The sequence below is a fragment of the Carassius gibelio genome, chromosome A17 (assembly GCF_023724105.1).
Source record: "Carassius gibelio isolate Cgi1373 ecotype wild population from Czech Republic chromosome A17, carGib1.2-hapl.c, whole genome shotgun sequence".
Taxonomy (NCBI): domain Eukaryota; kingdom Metazoa; phylum Chordata; class Actinopteri; order Cypriniformes; family Cyprinidae; genus Carassius; species Carassius gibelio.
Window position 1 is genome coordinate 14,697,250 of NC_068387.1, and position 7,462 is coordinate 14,704,711.

The following is a 7,462-nucleotide window of genomic DNA, read 5'->3' on the forward strand; positions in this document are numbered from 1 at the left end:
ACAAATGATAAAATGATTGGTGATTTTAAAGAGGTTTTGCTGGCAAGTCTAACAATTTGATTTAACGGCAATAATGAGAACAATCTAGATCTTGATGGTCCGGGTGGGTGTGGAACCTAATGGAAATTGAAATCTATATGGAGGAAACTGCCTGGCTAAGCTATTCCAAGACAAAAATAATGGGAAAGGTTACCTTTGCCTTGCTGAATTTAGAAACTAACAAGTCTGACCTTCAGTCAACGTTCATATGCTGCTGTTGCATCATAAGGCAATGGGTTAGCCTATGTATTTGCTCATTATATAATACTTCAAAATCCAAAAAACGTGTTACAATCAAATTATTTCTGGAAAATAACATATTCCACAACTTGCTGTGTAGTCAACAATCGCCCCCCTTGACAGGAAGTCCAAAGTGTGCAAGTCTTTCCTAAAATGGACCTGCTGCCTAATTAAATGGATAGTTCACTCAAAAATGAAAATGACCACATGATTTACTCACCCTCAAGCCATCCTATGTGTAGATAACTTTCTTCTTTCAGATGAATGGAATCTGAGTTATATTTAATTATGCAAGTGAAATGGAAGCTTTAGCCTAAGTTCTGCCAGGAAGACTCAATCACTTCGTCACTAATTACCTTCATCATTATCCAATCACGTCTTTATACTCCTGTATAAAAGATCGTACTTACACATGTTTGAGTTCGCAGATGCCAACGCGACAACAACCGCAGATTCCGACGCGATTGTACTTGCTCAAGCTGTTGTGTTTATTCATCTACTTGATGTAATTAAGTTCGTGCCCCGCAAACTATCTAGAGTTTGACGTTCCTCTAAGATGCACACGGGATCGTTGGCTTAGCTCCGCGTGGCGGCGATCATCTGCAGTCGTTTGTGTTGGATGATTTACAAGCTTTTCTCGGCAGAGGATGTGAACATTGGCGGAGCTCCGTGTGCTTCCAGGCCAGGGTCGCCAGGTTCTCAAACCGCCAGTTACTATTTAAAAAAAAAAAAAAAAAATACGGTCTTGGCAACGCTGGTGCTTTCCGAGATGTCGCGTCAGTGCTGCTTGGGTCTCAACACCTGAAAAGACTTTGGTCTCAATCAACAAATATTCATCTGTACGCTCACGTGAACCTGCACGAATGAAGTCTCTCCGGACCAGCAGAATTAAGGCTGCCGGTCTCTTCGGCATCTCCTCCATCACTTCACAAGTCTACAGCATTATAAGTATCATTTCGTTCTATGCACTTGCGGCGCCTGGGCATTAATTTATTCTCTGCAAGGATTTATACTTGCACGTTCAAATAAAGCACTGGGCGTTTCGTGCTTGTTTATCTAGCAGACTTGCACAGCATAATTAAGATGTTGATCATAGTGCATGCAATTTTCTGAATAACTTCTTCGTAATGAGGCACTTTAAGGCTCATCATAAACGCTACAATCTTTATACTGATAAAGCTTTTTCGCATTTCTTATTAAAAAAAAAAAAAAAAAAAAAAAAAAAAAAGCTCTGTCTAGCACACTTGAGATTCGCTGTTTTAATCCTATGCTTTAATATTTGTTTATTCAGTCTTTCATTTGCGTTATTCCTGAAAGTTCATACTCTAATGGGATTCTATGGTTGCAGATGCAGGGAACCGCTGCTCTCACCTCATCTTTACATCGCTTACTCTTGGGCTAGCGAATTATGAACACTGGATCTACCAAGCTGATGCGTATGGACCCTTCTTTTGAGTCGTAGGTAAGATTCGGCTCAATGCTCAGTCAGCAGGCATATATTACTCCACGTGACACGAGTTGCTGCTGACCTTATTTCAGAGTAGTGGCATATCTCCAGTTTAAACCGAATATTAATTAGCAGGCATGGTTTGTTTGCACTCCTGGTCTCCGTCTCAAGGCGCGGTCACACTAGACTTTAAACATGCGAAATTATTTCGAACGCCACTGCGAATATGGGCGGGAGCAAGATAAACAGTCTCCCCTCAATTCACAAGATGGATTATTATGTTTCTAGCACTGTGTCTTTTGCAACGGCGTCGAAAAGCGTTTTATATTGTAACGTTACTCTGTATCTCTCTATAAATATATACACCCTAAGGGGAGGAGGGGGAGGAGAGAGAGAGAGAAAAAAAAAAAAAAAAAAAACCCCATTATAAAACGTTGTCATTCCAATGTATCACCTGTTCCCGTCGACACTACAAACCATGCAGCTTCTTTCTTTTATAAGTCTGTTAATGTAAAATAAAATAGGACGCTGCGCAACAGCTAAAGTTATATAGCGCTTCCTTTTTGAATTTTTGTACAGAGAGGTCATGCAGCAATGTATCGCTCTTCTACTGGTCCACATCCTCACGTTATGCAAATTCCCTGGTCAGAGTTCACCAAACTTGAACTTTGGAACGCAGCGAAATGCAAATTTTTCGCATAAGCTTGCGTTTCCGGTCCGACGCATTCGCATGCGTATGAATGGAAGTCAGTGGAGAGAAAAGTGCAGTGTGACCGCCATCACTCATAACTAACTAACGGCTGGAGGGGCGCGTAAGTAGGTTCTGCTCATGCTGTCAAACTGACGTCATCAAAAAATTATTCGTTACAGGGTGGAAGTGTTCAGAATTTGATAAGATTGCTAAGACAAACAATGTTTAATTGTTTACATCAAGATTAGCAATGTGTGCTAGTAAGCTTAAGTCCCTTCGATTTATGCGTATTTTAAACTTAACCTCCGATACCTCAACTTTAATATTATAAAAAAAAAAAAAAAAAAAAAAAAAAAATTGGGGCGTGACAGTTAAGGGGTTAAGCTACAATCAAGGCTTGTTTATATTCGCGCATCTACTGGTGTTGGTTCATCACTCTTACTCGGCTATTGCGGCTTTCACTTTACACTTTTAAACTTTCAGACAGCTGTGCCCTCAGCCAACCCGGATTCTTCAGTCTGCCTCCGTTAGCAGACATAATACTAAACGAAGTGCTTACGTCAGCTGGAAATCACATTTCTAAGGCGTTGCTCCCTCTACAATCAAGCCTACACGTTTGCATGGTCCGCTTCTAATGTTTTTCCTTCCAATTTTTGCGTTCCTATTCTAATTTCAACCGTTGCTCCTTTCTTGTTTAAAAAAAAAAAAAAAAAAAAAAAAAATCTTAATTTCTCTATTAGCAGACTCCTTGCCAGCATCTAATCCACGCTAAATTTTATAATCAAATTTTCAAGCCTTTTGGTTATTCAGTTCTATTACTACTTGAGGGGTTAGCTAAATCTTCCAACAAATTAAAGACAAATGTCTGCCTATTACCCTGCCCATATTGCAAAATGAATTACTTCCATCTGCTACGGCCTTCCTTCAAAGTACCTCAATATTCTCTGGAGGCAGTGTTTATCTGCTTTCTACAGGTTATGCTTCCAGGGGAATTCACTTCAGACCAATCAATTTGATCCTGCTCGCGGCATTTCCTTCAGATCTATGATTCGGACCAAAATTCTTCACACTCTCCTCAAGCACTCAAAAACCAATGTGCAAGGTTCTGGAGTCACCTTAACAATTCTAAAATCAATAATCCTGTCCCTTCTCTGCATGGTGAAATTTCTTAAAAATCCGACCTAGAATTTCTAAAACGCACCAGCTCTATTTTTCCTAACGGAGCCCCCTTTCCAAGGCTGTTTAGAACTCACTTAACCACTGTTCTCAAAGCTGCAGTCTATCTACTGGCCATTCATTCAGAATTGGGGCAGCTACTTCAGCAGCTGAATGAGGGATCTCTACATCAGCTGTTAAGATCATGGGCAGATGGTCTTCCTAAGCATTTGAATCATACACCAGACCTGATTCAAAACCATTATTGAAGCTCAGCAAGCTCTCCTGTAACTAATCAGGTAAATTCATGCAATTACTGGTGGTGGTGTTACTATATCTGTATGGTCTTTCAAGGCCTGTCTGTGTCTGCCTATCGTGACTATTTCTGTACGGTCTATCGAGACCTGTCCGTGTCCGGCTATCATGGCTATTTTTCTGTACGGTCTATCAAGGCCTGTCCCATGTCTGCATATTGTGGCTATCTGTGTCTGGCCTATCGTGGCTATTTCTGTACGGTCTATCGAGACCTGTCCGTGTCCGGCTATCATGGCTATTTTTCTGTACGGTCTATCAAGGCCTGTCCCATGTCTGCATATTGTGGCTATCTGTGTCTGGCCTATCGTGGCTATTTCTGTACGGTCTATCGAGACCTGTCCGTGTCCGGCTATCATGGCTATTTTTCTGTACGGTCTATCAAGGCCTGTCCCATGTCTGCATATTGTGGCTATCTGTGTCTGGCCTATCGTGGCTATTTCTGTACGGTCTATCGAGACCTGTCCGTGTCCGGCTATCATGGCTATTTTCTGTATGGTCTATCAAGGCCTGTCCCATGTCTGCCTATTGTGGCTATCTGTGTCTGGCCTATCGTGGCTATTTCTGTACGGTCTATCGAGACCTGTCCGTGTCCGGCTATCATGGCTATTTTCTGTATGGTCTATCAAGGCCTGTCCCATGTCTGCCTATTGTGGCTCTGTGTCTGGCCTATCCTGGCTATTTCTGTACGGTCTATCGAGGCCTATCTGTGTCTGGCTATAATGGCTATTTCTGTACGGCCTATCGAGGCCTGTCCGTGTCTGCCTATCGTGGCTGTCTGTGTCTGGCCTATCGTGGCTATTTCTGTACGGCCTATCAAGGCCTGTCCGTGTCCGGCCATCATGGCTATTTTTCTGTATGGTCTATTGAGGCCTGTCCTGTGTCTGCCTATTGTGGCTATTTCTGTACGGCCTATTGAGGCCTGTCTGCGTCTGCCATTGTGGCTGTCTGCGTCTGGCCTATCGTGGCTATTTATGTACGGCCTATCGAGGTCTGTCTGCGTCTGCCTATCGTGGCTAATCATGGTCTATCGAGGCCTGTCTTGCGTCTGCCTATCGTGGCTGTCTGCGTCTGGCCTATTGTGGCTATTTATGTACGGTCTATCGAGGCCTGTCTGTGTTGGCTATCATGGCTATTTCTGTACGGTCTATCGAGGCCTGTCCGTGTCCGCCTATCGTGGCTGTCTGCGTCTGGCCTATTGTGGCTATTTCCGTTGGTCTATCGAGGCCTGTCCGTGTCTGGCTATCATGGCTATTTTTCTGTATGGTCTATCAAGGCCTATCTGTGTCTGGCCATCATGGCTATTTCTGTACGGTCTATCAAGGCCTGTCTGCGTCTGCCTACTGTGGCTGTCTGTGTCTGGCCTATCGTGGCTATTTTTCTGTACGGTCTATCGAGGCTGTCTGTGTCTGGCTATCATGGCTATTTTTCTGTACGGTCTATCGAGGCTGTCTGTGTTCTGCCTATCATGGCTATTCTGTATGGTCTATCGAGGCCTGTCTGCGTCTGCCTATCGTGGCTGTCTGCGTCTGGCCTATCGTGGCTATTTCTGTTGGTCTATTGAGGCCTGTCTGTGTCTGCCTATCGTGGCTGTCTGCGTGAGGCCTATCGTGGCTATTTCTGTTGGTCTATTGAGGCCTGTCTGTGTCTGCCTATCGTGGCTGTCTGCGTCTGGCCTATCGGGCTATTTATGTTCGGCCAATTGGGGCCTGTCCGCGTTTGCCTATCGTGGCTGTCTGCGTCTGGCCTATCGTGGCTATTTCTGTTGGTCTATCGAGGCCTGTCTGTGTCTGCCTATCGTGGCATTTCTGTTGGTCTATCGAGGCCTGTCTGTGTCTGCCTATCGTGGCTATTTCTGTTGGTCTATCGAGGCCTGTCTGTGTCTGCCTATCGTGGCATTTCTGTTGGTCTATCGAGGCCTGTCTGTGTCTGCCTATCGTGGCTATTTCTGTTGGTCTATCGAGGCCTGTCTGTGTCTGCCTATCGTGGCTATTTCTGTTGGTCTATCGAGGCCTGTCTGTGTCTGCCTATCGTGGCTATTTCTGTTGGTCTATCGAGGCCTGTCTGTGTCTGCCTATCGTGGCATTTCTGTTGGTCTATCGAGGCCTGTCTGTGTCTGCCTATCGTGGCTATTTCTGTTGGTCTATCGAGGCCTGTCTGTGTCTGCCTATCGTGGCTATTTCTGTTGGTCTATCGAGGCCTGTCTGTGTCTGCCTATCGTGGCATTTCTGTTGGTCTATCGAGGCCTGTCTGTGTCTGCCTATCATGGCTGTTTCTGTTGGTCTATTGAGGCCTGTCTTTGTCTGCCTATCGTGGCTGTCTGTGTCCTGCCTATCGTTGCTGTCTGTGTCTGGCATATTTCTGTAAAACTTAAGAAGTTTAATCTAACGTCATTATACTGGTCATGCTAACTCTTTCTATTTCTTCCAGGAACCTTAGGATTCACAACTGGTGGGTATACTTCATCTACTTTTTTTTTGGGGGGAAGGCTGGCCCCGTCTGGAGGTCTCATAATCCACCTAATTTTGGGGGTCTGCTGCGCCCCTGCCTTCGTCTTCAGGCAGGAAATGCAGATTCGCTACCCTCGGATTACGAACCATGGACGGGGCCTTCCGCCAAAGAAATTTATAATTGTGCTCGCTGAGCTGTCAATAAATGTATGCTTCGTACATTCCTCTATCTCCCGAGTCTTTCTGGTAGAAATGGAAGCTTTAGCCTAAGTTCTGCCAGGAAGACTCAATCACTTCGTCACTAATTACCTTCATCATTATCCAATCACGTCTTTATACTCCTGTATAAAAGATCGTACTTACACATGTTTGAGTTCGCAGATGCCAACGCGACAACAACCTCCACCCTCCCCACCACCACCAGGATGGTCCTGTCCTTACCTTCCAGGGGGGGTCTGCTGCGCCCCTGCCTTCGTCTTCAGGCAGGAAATGCAGATTCGCTACCCTCGGATTACGAACCATGGACGGGGCCTTCCGCCAAAGAAATTTATAATTGTGCTCGCTGAGCTGTCAATAAATGTATGCTTCGTACATTCCTCTATCTCCCGAGTCTTTCTGGTAGAAATATATTTTATAATGACACTGAATAGGTGATATTAATTAGTCCAATAGAAGTCCGACATACTGCACTGATCCATCATTTAAGAAGTGCTCCAAATAGCTCCCGGGGGTTAATAAAGGCCTCCTGAAGCAAATCAATGCATTTTTATAAGAAAAATATCTAAATATTTAAATCTGTAATCTCGAGCTTCCACTAACTGGTACGCATGTACACAAGAGAGTGGCATTCAATGGATGATGTGGGATGCAGAGATAGCATAAACTCCAGTTAAAATATGCGAGTCTAACAAGAACCAAGTTTTGTTTACAGGAGCAAAGAAAACCAGTCTCCTCTTTGGTTTATACTGAAATCCTCCGACAGTTTTCTTTATAAATCCTCATTCCATAGCCTACTTCTAATTTGTGACCAGTGTTTTGTTTTGCTCTCTCCTCACTTCGCAACGGAGCTGTGGAGCACTTTTTAAATGATGGATTGGCGCAGTTTATTGGATTTCTATTGGACTATTG

At 44.2% G+C, this 7,462-nt stretch overlaps 1 long non-coding RNA gene across 1 annotated transcript; it reads left to right on the top strand.

Annotated features, from left to right (window-relative positions):
* Positions 1–580: 580 nt before the first annotated feature.
* LOC128031423 (uncharacterized) lies at positions 581–6,927 on the top strand. Its single transcript, XR_008188092.1, has 2 exons — positions 581–3,871; positions 6,315–6,927. It is a non-coding gene; the product is annotated as an uncharacterized LOC128031423 (long non-coding RNA).
* Positions 6,928–7,462: the final 535 nt, after the last annotated feature.